At 39.2% G+C, this 12,679-nt stretch overlaps 1 protein-coding gene across 1 annotated transcript in view; it reads right to left on the minus strand.

Moving 5' to 3' along the window:
• LOC126335355 (sialin-like) overlaps positions 1-12,454 on the minus strand; it is a 429,162-nt gene extending 416,708 nt beyond the window's left edge. Inside the window, exon 1 of the mRNA XM_049998542.1 lies at positions 12,380-12,454. The gene's annotated coding sequence lies outside the window, so the exon portion shown is untranslated. The remainder of the gene's footprint in view (positions 1-12,379) is intronic.
• Positions 12,455-12,679: the final 225 nt, after the last annotated feature.

Raw genomic sequence — 12,679 nt, forward strand, 5'->3', positions numbered from 1 at the left:
CAGACAACTGCATCACTGTTTATTCTGAGCTGCTTGGTGCATATTAAGGAAAACCGAGACAGCCATAAACTGGGAAAGTCTATACGCAACCATGACACACGTCAAATATGGGTGACGGACATCCCAGTTACTACACTTAAAAAAAATAGTTTTTTTACTCATTCATAGGGATACAATTATTTAATATGTTACCACCTAAAAAGCACAGTGTGTCACTGAAAGTCTTCAGAAGTATTACAAAAAGATGGCTTAAAAAAAGCCTTTTATGCGATAGAAGAATTTAAAACATGTAACAAAACTGATCTGATGTATTAAAACTGCTGTATGGCATCACTAACATATTACTTGAGCTTTTCCAAAAATGTTATTGTATCATACTGTTGTGCTTTATTTTCGTGAGGCATTTATACTTAATAATTAATATGTATCATGCTTGTCACAGTTATGTTTGTTATAATGTTTTTTTTCTCGGCATGTGTATTCTGTTACACATACTGTTTCTCCTTTTCTCATTCTGTATTACGCATCTATATTTAATGATCCTAAATGTATCCAGTGTAAACCATATATATGATTCAGCATGTTAAAAACGTACAACTTACTATGTAGCTGTTAACATATGTAAAATGACGACGTCAGTTGTGTGGAAAATACCTAAAGATGGATCAATGCACAAATCAAATCTTATACCATAGTGATACTACTTTTTACGTGTGTTTCCGATCGGCACAAGAAAGGATAGCTGAAAAGAAGAGGGACGGGCATTGTATCTGTGAATGACTGATGGAACCGCCCGGAGCATGGGAGAACACGATTTCCTGCTAAGTAGATGTCGTGCACTACCCTCGGAGTGCACATCATTGGTCCCTGCCCGAGGGTTGACACCGCCGCTCGCCCATCCCACCCTCCCTCCCCCGTAATCACCCCTCCCCCCTCCCTCCCCCGCCACACGCATCCTGTTTCCAAAAGCGATGGAGGGTGGCAAACTCGTTGGAGCTGGTAGTTGCCACTCGTTTCGGAGGTTGATACACAACATTTTCAGCTCATGAATGTTCAGCTCGATGTGTCAGGGATATTTTTTATTCAACTGCTGAATTGCTGTCGACTATTGAAGTGCAGCAACTTGTTCAAGCTGCGTGTTTCACAAGGAACTGATTCAGTTTACAGGCTGTCCCATTTAATATTGCTCCGAGCTCTAGTGCACGCAGCGCGGCATAGCGGTAAGCGGCGCCACTTCAAATTCGACGACCAGCAGTTATCTGTTATTTGGTATTTATCATTTTGGAATGTTCTTGAAATATCTTGTGTTTGTAGTATTCGTACATTCTGGAATATTCGATGGTTGTGTAAACAGCTGCACCCTCCAGGATGTCAGTTCTTTTCTCGCCGTACGTTGGCGTTCGTAATAAACATGATTTTGGTGCTAAGTGTTGTATTTCGGATTGGGACTTGGGTGAGGTTGTGACGTGATAATATAGCCTCCCCTTGTGGTGCTCCTCATCTGCACTGCCTGTAGCTCCTTCATTCTTCGGCGACTTGCCTTCAGCCACTTAGGTTCTGCGACTTCAGTCATCGAAGGAACTGGCATGCTCCCGTAACTAATTCTTGCAGGTCCTTTCTGTAGGTAGACGAGTGTCACTTCAGTCCCTCTACTTTACAGGCTATTTTAGGCCTTAGAGGAGGATTGAAGTCGGATAGGGCGTAACACCGGGCGTACTTCGACCTCAGTGGTTATGCGACATTAAATTTCATGTCCAAGAATTACGATGAGCCACAGTTTTCTGGAATACTTGTGCAGCCACCCAAGGGAAAAATAACTGTAAGTAGGGGAAAAATAAGATACGTCAGGTCTTAGACCTTAATATGTATCTGGTTTCTTCCTCCCTTGCGTATTTCGTCATTTTATATCTGTTCTTTTATTAAGAAGGGATGACATAATAGGAGGGCAATGACTTTTACCCAACGATCAGGTGAAAGGTTTAGTGGCTGAATATTAGATTTCGGAATTATTGATGACATAAAATTTAGCTCAGATGGGTTGATCAGTTATAAAAAGCATCTTTCTTATGCGACGGCGTAAGTGCGTGGGTCTAGCTGGAAGACCATTAATCTTATTTAGAAAATATTGGCATTCGTGCCATTGCCTGTTTAACAAAGGGATGTCGTGACAGTGTTATTTAAAACTGAAATTATCACAGAACAATTTGAAGGAATCGGACTTTGAAATCCCCGAAGTAAACGTTGAAGAAGACGAGTTTCTTAGATATTTTGGTACTGCAATTTGCGTTAACAGCATTGACAATTCCTGATGGCCAAATGTATCTCTTTGTTATCGGCGTGTGGCGACACTCCCACGGACAATCTGAAGCTGTTATAAGAAACATGTATAATTATTTAATGTACTGACGATTAATGTTAATTGAATTATGAAAATAACTGACTCAATTAAATATCATTGCAACATTCAACTAGCAATTGGATCTACTAACTCCGGGACGCTCTATATTTTCCCCACCACTGACACCTATGCCGACAACGTTCCTACGCGTTGTAGTCGAATGTTCAAATGACGTCGCTGTGGAGTACTCTAACAAGGAACCACTTGGGTGCGAAGTCACGGGTTCAAACATTACTGCTGCGCATTTGAAAGTGTTGTGTTGTGAATTATGACAGGAAAACTGTTAGCTGCTAAGGACTATCTATGTGCATCAGGAGAGTGATAGAAAGTGAGTGTCCGGCAGGCGCAGGGACCAGCCTTCCATGGGATGTATGTATTACACTTCCAAAATGGGCATAGTCGACATTCAAGAAATGTCCAGAACAAATCATTAACTTGCACCATGAACATCGAATGAAAAATGGCGAGCCACAATGATCACAAAGTTTCGCACCATCAAGATCGAAGGCGAACTCCTTGGGAGTTGCAAACCGTGCGGGACGTTCCGGTAGGTATCGACTCTTACGGAATGTATACAGAATCATATCGGTGTAACGGGGTGATGAGAACTGATGGATTGTAATGGCATGCAACCGAATGTGTGACAATCTGTCGTGGAGCTTAATGTGGAACTGGCTATTCCGCAAGGCATAGCTACAGATAGTACGATAATATATTTTATAGGCACTGAAAAGGTAAACATTCAGAGGCTGAATTTGTCCAATGATTCCAAGAGGTATGATCGGCAAAGTCACACACTTTTCTGAAGGGATAGCAGGGCAAAAGCAGTGTTCAGCCATAGTTGTAGTTCTCTTACGCCCTTTTCACAGCCTTGTTTACTTTGACATAAAATATAATGCACACGTAGGGGACACAACAAATAGCTTTCCGTCCAATTTACCATCCCAATTAACATTCGGCATAACTGTATACGAAAGCGTTAAGTCATTGATGTTAGTTACTCTTGATACAACTCTTTTTGGTATTTCTAATTTCCAAGATTCCTTTCATATCAACACTATGGGCCATTAAAATTGTTACACCACGAAGATGACGTGCTACAGACGCGAAATTTAACCGACTGGGAGAAGATACTGCGATATGCAAATGATTAGCTTTTCAAAGCATTCACACAAGGTTGGCGCCGGTGGCGACACCTGCAACGTGCTGACATGAGGAAAGTTTGCAACCGATTTCTCATACACAAACAGCAGTTGACCGGCGTTGCCTGGTGAAACGTTGTTGTGATATCTCGTGTAAGAAGGAGAAATGTGTACCATCACGTTTCCGACTTTGATAAAGGTCGGATTGTAGCCTGTCGCGATTGCGGTTTGTCGTATCGCGACATTGTTGCTCGCAGTGGTCGAGATCCAATGACTGTTAGCAGAATATGAAATCGGTGGGTTCAGGAGAGTAATACGGAACGCCGTTCTGGATCCCTACGGCCTCGTATCACTAGCAGTCGAGATGACAGGCATCTTATCCGCATGGCTGTAACGGATCGTGCAGCCACGCCTCAATACCTGAGTCAACAGATGGGGACGTTTGGCCGGCCTGTGCGGCCGAGCGGTTCTAGGCGTTCCAGTCTGGAACCGCGCGACCGCTACGGTCGCAGGTTCGAATCCTGCCTCGGGCATGGATGTGAGTGATGTCCTTAGGTTGATTAGGTTTACGTAGTTCTAAGTTCTATTGGACTGATGACCTTAGATGTTAAGTCCCATAGTACTCAGAGCCATTTGAACCAACCTTTTTGGGGACATTTGCAAGACAACTACCATCTGCGCGAACAGTTCGACGACGTTTGCAGCAGCATGGACTATCAGCTTTGAGTCCATGGCTGTGGTTACCATTGACGCTGCATCACAGACAGGAGCGCCTGCGATGGTGTACTCAACGACGAACATGGGTGCACGAATGGCAAAACGTCATTTTTTCGGATGAATCCAGGTTTTGTTTACAGCATCATGCCACACATTACTCCTGATGAACTGTGGTATCGTGTTGAAGCTCCATGGGCAGCTGTACCTGTACACACCATCCAAGCTCTGTTTGACTCAATGCCCAGGCCTATCAAGTCCGTTATTACCGCCAGAGGTGGTTGTTCTGGGTACTATTTTCTCAGGATCTATGCACTCAGATTGCGTGAAAATGTAATCACATGTCAGTTCTAGTATAATATATTTGTCCAATGAATACCCATTTATCATCTGCATTTCTTCTTGGTGTAGCAATTGTAATGGCCAGTAGCGTATTTCCACTTTAAATCTCGACTGGTCAGAGTTGAAAACGAATTCCTTATTCAATGACTGGATAAACTTGATTACCTCATCTATTAATTTTTGAGCCGTTTCCGTAGTTTTCTGTGCGTCGTCAAGTTGAGGATTTGCTTGAAAATTCATCATTTTACTTCTTCCACTTCTGTAGCATTGTTTGAAGTTATGAAGTCATACACTACTTCCATTGAAATCACTGTAACCTATGTCGTGCGTAATTTGATGTAGGTACATAACGTAGTAAACTGTATCGAGCACTCTTGAAACGTGCAAACACCAGCTTTTGTAGCATGTACGCCTTGTCTCCTTTGAATATCCATAGTTTTTTTTATGCACTACACTGACATATTGCTGCTGACTTATCAGAATTCTATTCATAATTGTTTTTTTACTATGACCTTCCATTTACGTAATTACACTTAGTATTCGCTTCTTGGACAACGATCGTCCTTTACTACGTTTTGCTTGAGACGAGATTTGTGGCTCCCTGTCCGACAAGGATGAAGAACTATGTGGCTCGACGCCTGTTTCAGTAGTAATTTCGCTTGTTAAGCACGTATTGCCACCATTGTGCTTCTCTGGTAGATTTTGTGCACAGACGAGCGTATACAACACCCCCACGCATTCCACTGGCTCATCTTGCAGAAACACTAATATTCCATCGGTCTCTTCTTTGTCACTCTGCGGAACTCCTTAGGTTCCTTTCTAATGAAATGTCAACTCCGGGAACTGTTGTTGTAGATATAATATAATTTTTGCCTTGTTTATCGTTACCATTGTTATGTTTTGTATCAGCGCCGCTAGCACTGTAACACTGTTGTGGGTTACTCGCTGACTACGTAGTTCAACTGCACTCCGTAGCCTCATGCTGTGATCAACACGTGATACCTACACCCCGGCCCCTGTTATAAATTAGCAGCCAATGTTGCCGTTGCATGGTAGGCAATTTGTGAGGCGTCGAAAGCCGTAAATATCATTGACCTTTTGCGACCTCGCACTCAAGGGTTTTCTCGTATGTACGCGTGCCACTTCCAAACGGTGGAAGGAAGATTGGTTTCAACGTCGGTCGACATCGAGATAATTAGAGACGGAGCACAAGCTCGAGCCGATCATAATATGCTCTGCTGTTTTAATGACCATATAACTTACCCACGAAGCTATTAGGGCTTCCACCGTGTACTTTCTCTTTGCTATAATGTCGCCGCGCGTTTCCGATAACGGTCCCAGGAGGTTAAGTGCCAGAAAATCGTGATATGGTAGTACACTGTGTATACGACGTTACTTTCAGCTCAGCTAGACAGGCGCTACATAGAACGCCGAGAAAGAGATTGCCAGTTAAAAAGATCTATACAGTGCAAGTTAAGTATGTGTTGCAAAACTTATTTTTTGTGGGACCTTACGTATAGCAATGATCAGAAACTCAACGCAAGAAACACGGAAATGTATACACTACAATCTGCGAAAATTTCGACACGAAGAAGGAGACATAATAAGCTTACAAAGAAATTCCACAGATTAGGGCTGGGTCAGCTACGGCATGCAGAATGCGTCTGCACAAAAAAATTCAGTCTAGCACTCTTTCATTACACATCATTAAAATGAATGGGAGTGACCGAAGAGACGGATGAGAGTTATCAGTAACTAATATGTAGGTGCATAATGGACAGGTACCGCAAATTTGCTATGGAGAGGGATTACAATACCATGCAACAAGAATTTAAAGATTTAGTTACCGGTGAAAGAACAAAAAATTACGACGATCGACAGCCAATTTTACGGGTTTCTTTGTTCCGTACATCAAAAAGCACTTTGTGCTGAATTTGCAGGCTTGGAGCAAGTGATGGTAGGAACAGTAAATTTTCTGGTTACTCGCATTATTACCCTACCAGCTGCAACTTTTTTCGATGGAATTGAACTATGAATGCAGAGTACATTGGTTACGACAAGGGGTATGTCTGGAACTATTTTTCGATTGACAAGCCTCTGTTGGTGAATTTATGAAGGAAAATAAAAGCAGGAACGAAAATTAGAACATCTGAAAGGATAGCAGACCTCGAATTTGAAGCTGACTTGACTGCACACTTCTCACAGAAAGACGCTTTGATGTGAGAAACAATTTATTCCTGAATTTATGGGAATTATTTAAAAAGAAATGACGTTGTGGATGGCAAATTCTGGCGAAGAGCATCGTCAAGTTTCATAACCTCACTGCCGTTAAAGAAAAGGTGAATTCTGAAGAATTCATTGTGGCGTTGGAAGAATTACAACGATAGTTTTCTAAACGTTTTGTGGACACTGCGAATCTTACATGTGTTTTTAATCTATTCTCGAGACCATTTGCCATTTGAACTGAAAGCACCTTGTAACCTCCCCACAGAATAATAATATAATATAAATAATACTCTCATTTAGCGTAACTACCCAACAGTGAAAATATAATACAATGTGACAAACCTATAACCTTTCAATAATTGACAGTCAATTTACCATGGTAAATTTTGGGCGTCAGCAATGCTGCGTCATGGGCCTGATACATCATTCTGAATAAGCTGAAAAATCTTACCTTAATTAGGTCGCCGGAGAACGCGTATATATCTGCTCCTATAAGAAATTTTTCCTGGCGCAGCTAAGTGCAATGCTGGCCGATAGATTTGTCTTATATAAAAGGGAAGAAATGATTTTTCTTTTCAATAATCGGGATGGCCAAGGATTGGGGAAATTATTGAATTGTTTTAATTGAGATTAATGTCAAAAGTTACTTTTTATGAGAAAGATTATTATTAACAGATTTTTTAAACATTTACATGGGACTTGATTAACAATTCTACATATGCGCGAGGCTGCTTTTACCTTATCCTACAACGCTCAGGCTCCGCCAACGCTGCACACGACCGGCCCAGCCAACACGATACACCAGACACGACTGCTCGCTACCAACAACTTACTCCTATAGCTACACAGTTCCTACTGCAGTCAATACTGCTCTTTGGTCTCAGATTCTCTTCTAGCTTACATATCGCAGGCAGCGCGTGTGCAATACATCGAAATTACATCAGCTCGAGTGCGCTAGCAACAAGTTCTCTGATTATGGACCTCTTACATAACCCTCCACTGGGGGGCAAAAATTTGGCAGCGATGGTGATTCAATTGGACTTGGCATGAGCAACAAATTTTTCTATAATCTATTTAGTTACTGTGTTTACAGTCACAGAGTATATACATCATTGATAAGTGCAGAACATATTAAGAAATTAAATAGAGTGCACATGCACTGAGTACAAAACATATTCAGAACTGACAAAGTATATACGCAATGAGAACAAAATATATTAACAAAATAGAGTGCACACGCACTGAGTACAAAACATATTTAGAAATGACAAAGTATATACACAATGAGTACAAAATATATTAACACAATAGAGTGCACAAGCACGATAAAAGTTTTTATCTTTTTACAAGAATTTAAAAGCACTGTATAAGCCTTTACTATTTTACAGGAACTAGGAAAGGAATGGGAAGGATTGCATCATGGTTGTAGCACAGTAGGTTGCACACCAAACAGTGGGACCATAATAACATCTCCATCATTCAAGGTTGTGGTTAGCTTGATATGTCAACACCATATTCTTGTAGAATCCATACTCTTACAGCAACGTAGAATTAGTGGAAAACCAATATAGTGCTCCATGATCATGAGGATGGACAGGATAAACGGATATTGCAGTAATTAGGTCAGAAGGTGAAGGACACATTAAGTCTTATGCTAATCATCATAGAATTACACTAGTGTATCAACCGGTATGAACAATTGAGTATTACGAAACTCTATTCATAACTCATCTGACTGAATCAGTGGCATTCATTGGCCAGTTACAAAGTATTCATATAGTGTTACAAAACATTATTCAGTGTTATTTACAAGTCATCATTTAAAGCAGGAGCTATTGAATTATTGACATTCATTGGCTAGTTACAAAGTATTCATATAGTGTATTGGTGCTCATTGGCCACTTACAAAGTATTCATATAGTGTTACAAAACATTATTCAGTGTTATACACAAGTCGTCATTTAAAACAGGAGCTATTGTGTTACTGACATTCATTGGCTAGTTACAAAACATTATTCAGTGTTATTCACAAGTCATCATTTATAACAGGAGTTATTGAGTGTAGTATCAAGTTGCTGGTGTTTATATACTATATCATGTAAGTGACATAAGACATATTTAAAATGTAAGACATTGGAACTATTACTCAAGGTCGGTAGTCCAATAATACATAGACATAATGGAATCAATACACAGAAAATTTGCATTATCTTTAGGACTAAAAATATATCTTAACCTGGTAGCATTATTTAGTTGTATACTGGTAATAGTTGGGACTCGTAATATATATATATTTTTTTAGCAATGCATTGCACTGGGATCGATAATTAATTGCTGGGGCATGAAAATATTTGCTTTTGACTTATTGCTGGAAATAAGGATTATTAACGTCATTCGTTATGAGTCAGCTGTAGCAAGGTTATGAAACAAGTACAATATATGTGATCACAGTCATAAATGATAGACACAACTGGGTAAAACAATGCAAGTACTAGAACAGGTTAATAAGTAACTACTTATAGCATATTATGTCACAAAAAGCTTCTCCTGCAAAAAAATACAAAAAAGATCATTGAGGTGAAAGAAGAAATGCATGTTATGCTGAAAAGTAGTGAACTTCGAATTAACAGGTAATGAAACGTGTACTTAATATGTATGTACTCTAGCTGTCTTTTCCAAAACATTCAGTCATTATACTATGCGACATAAGACATACTATCAAAAGGAACTGCAAGAAATAATTAATTAACTACATAGCATTTCTTAACTAACAGTAAATATATAAACTTCATCATTATCATCATCTGCAAAGAAAAACTTCATTATTCATATCACCATATTCTTCATATAACTATTCATCATCATTTATTATCATCTGCAAAAAATAGACACCTCATTATTCATATTCATATTAGCATTTACTTCATACAACTATTCATTATATTCATTACTTCATATAGTATAGAGTTTCTTACTTCTAGCATATTTCATCTCTAAAATCAACATCTGTAGTTCTGTCTGACAGTCTGCATCAATCGCCTTGTATTCTGAAAGAAAAATAATCGGTCAAGACGGCTATCATACGATGTGTATAGTATATTCTGGTTAATGCTTGTTAATTCTGATCCATTTACTCTTCATGACAATATATTGCATTTTCTTTCCTTCATTTTGATGGTAAAATTTCCATTTCACAGTAAACCACTGTGGTTGTTTAATTCATTTCTTTCACATGGTATTGCTTTCTGAAAAATGATGAATATGGATTAATATCTTGCATTTAATTCATATACTCATTAAATAAAAACTTGTTTCTAGTAATATAATTAAGCATACAGCATAGCATGACAGAAAATGTATTAGGTCAAAAACATAGACAATTTTCAAGTGCAAAAAATGTACACACAGTATCATAATGTAGTAGCAAAAAATGTAGAATAGTCAAGATGTTGAGATATCATAATGCAAAATGTCAATGTCAACTGGTGTTTGTTACATCTTAAACATTTCATAGTGCATACAGACAAAAATTCTACTTTCGATAGGAAAACAATCATACATACACAAAATCGAAAATGTGCACGGTCTGATATATAACGACAAGAAAAGCGACCTGCTAACCTTACCTTGCCGGGCACTTGCCAGGAAAAAAGATGATAATCATCAGTAAGTGTTCATATCAATAACCGGAAAAGGCATAACAATGTGATAAATCATAAAGTATGTTCATTCAATAAAGGGTTTAATATTGAAGACATGGTGATTGCCTTTGCTTTTTCTGGTTCTCAAAGTTTCAACATGTACCACATTGGGATGAGGAATGATGCGAATTCTGTATGGACCTGCGTATAGAAGTTCAAATTTACTGCATCTACTGTTTCCTCTGTTGGATAAATAGTGTGTACGTACTAATATCTTCTGTCCAATGTGAAAGTCACGGCGTGTACAAACCTGTTATGGCTATCTTCTCCGGCGCTCTGTGGCACGTTTGATGTTGTTGAGCGCATTTTCAATTATTTCATGGTGGCGTAGTCGACGAGATGTAGGAAAGGATACTAATTCTTTAATTTTGTTAGGTGGTTCAACATATTTCAATGTAACAGTCGGAGATAGCATAGTGGATTCATTTGGTATGGAGTTAATTGCATCCTGGAATGAGAGTATGTGTGTATCCCAATCAATATGTCTTTTATGGCAGTATATTCTACACAGTTTACCAGTTTCTTTCATCAGTCGTTCACAAGGGTTCGAAGAAGCGTGATACTTGGATATATATATCGGAGAAATGTTTCTAGCTCGTAACATACGTGTCCATATCGCACATCGAAAATGTGGTCCATTGTCGGAAATTACTTTCAATACATGCCCTACATGAAATAAAAAATGTTTTACAAATGCATTCGAAATAGATTTAGCACTAGCTTTGCGCAACGGAGTGAAGGTAACAAATTTCGAAGTGAGTTCAACAGCGACAAAGATGTAGCAAAAACCTCTATTAGTTCTGGGAATCGGTCCAAATATGTCTACACCGCCCATGTGTCTCAATTTAACAGGTGCAATGGGATGTAACGGAGGAATATATGAAGTCGTGTCTGATTTAGCTTTCTGGCAGATTTTACATGACTCTAAAACTCGTCGAATACGTTTCTCCATGTTAGCAAAATAACAGTTCTGTCTCAGTATAAGAAAACATTTTCTCGCTCCATAATGTGCGTAACTTAAATGAGTATACCAAATTAATTTGTTAACAAGCTCGTCAGGAATACTTAATAACCAGTTGTTGTTGTCAGGGTGAGAGCGGCGAAACTGAATGTTATTGCGTACCGTGTAATGGTTTCTAATGGTAGCGTTATTCTTATCTTGCGAAAGGTGTTTAATTTCTTTCAATACGTTGTCTTTACTCTGCTCTTGTGCTATGTCTCGTAATGACGCCGAAATGAAATTTTCAAATGCGACATGTTGAATATACATGACGCTAGAATTTGCTTGGCAGAAGTTGGTTGCGATGTCTTGCTGATTGTTGCAGAGAGAACGGGATAGTGCGTCTGCTACAATAATATGTGTACCGGGAATGTGAACAATTGTAAAATTAAATTCCTGTAAATAAAGTTGCCATTTGCTTAATCTGTCCTATGTAAATTTAGCGGAAAGTAAAAACTGGAAAGCTCTGTGGTCTGTGTAAACGGTAGTATGTCTTCCATAAAGAAAATGCCCAAATCGGGTAAATGCCCATACAACACATAATGTTTCAAGTTCTGTAACAGAATAATTGCGTTCAGCAGGTGACAGAATGCGACTATATATCTGCTCCCATTAGAAATTTTCATGGCGCAGCTAAGTGCAGTGCTGGCCGATAGATTTACTTATTGAAAAGGAAAGAACTGATTTTTCTTTTCAATAATCGGGATGGCCAAGGATTGGAGAAATTATTGAATTGTTTAAATTGAGATTAATGTCAAAAGTTACTTTTTATGAGAAAGATTATTATTAACAGATTTTTTAAACATTTACATGGGACTTGATTAACAATACTACATATGCGCGAGGCTGCTTTTACCTTATCCTACAACGCTCAGGCTCCGCCATCGCTGCACACGACCGGCCCAGCCAACACGATACACCAGACACGACTGCTCGCTACCAACAACTTACTCCTACAGCTACACAGTTCCTACTGCAGTCAATACTGCTCTTTGGTCTCAGATTCTCTTCTAGCTTACATATCGCAGGCAGCGCGTGGGCAATACATCGAAATTTCATCAGCTCGAGTGCGCTAGCAACAAATTCTTTAATTATGGACCTCTTACAACTGTATGTGAACAGAGGCTGAAAAAGCCGCCAGATAAGCCGGATTTAG

Source organism: Schistocerca gregaria, chromosome 2, assembly GCF_023897955.1.
Source record: "Schistocerca gregaria isolate iqSchGreg1 chromosome 2, iqSchGreg1.2, whole genome shotgun sequence".
NCBI lineage: Eukaryota > Metazoa > Arthropoda > Insecta > Orthoptera > Acrididae > Schistocerca > Schistocerca gregaria.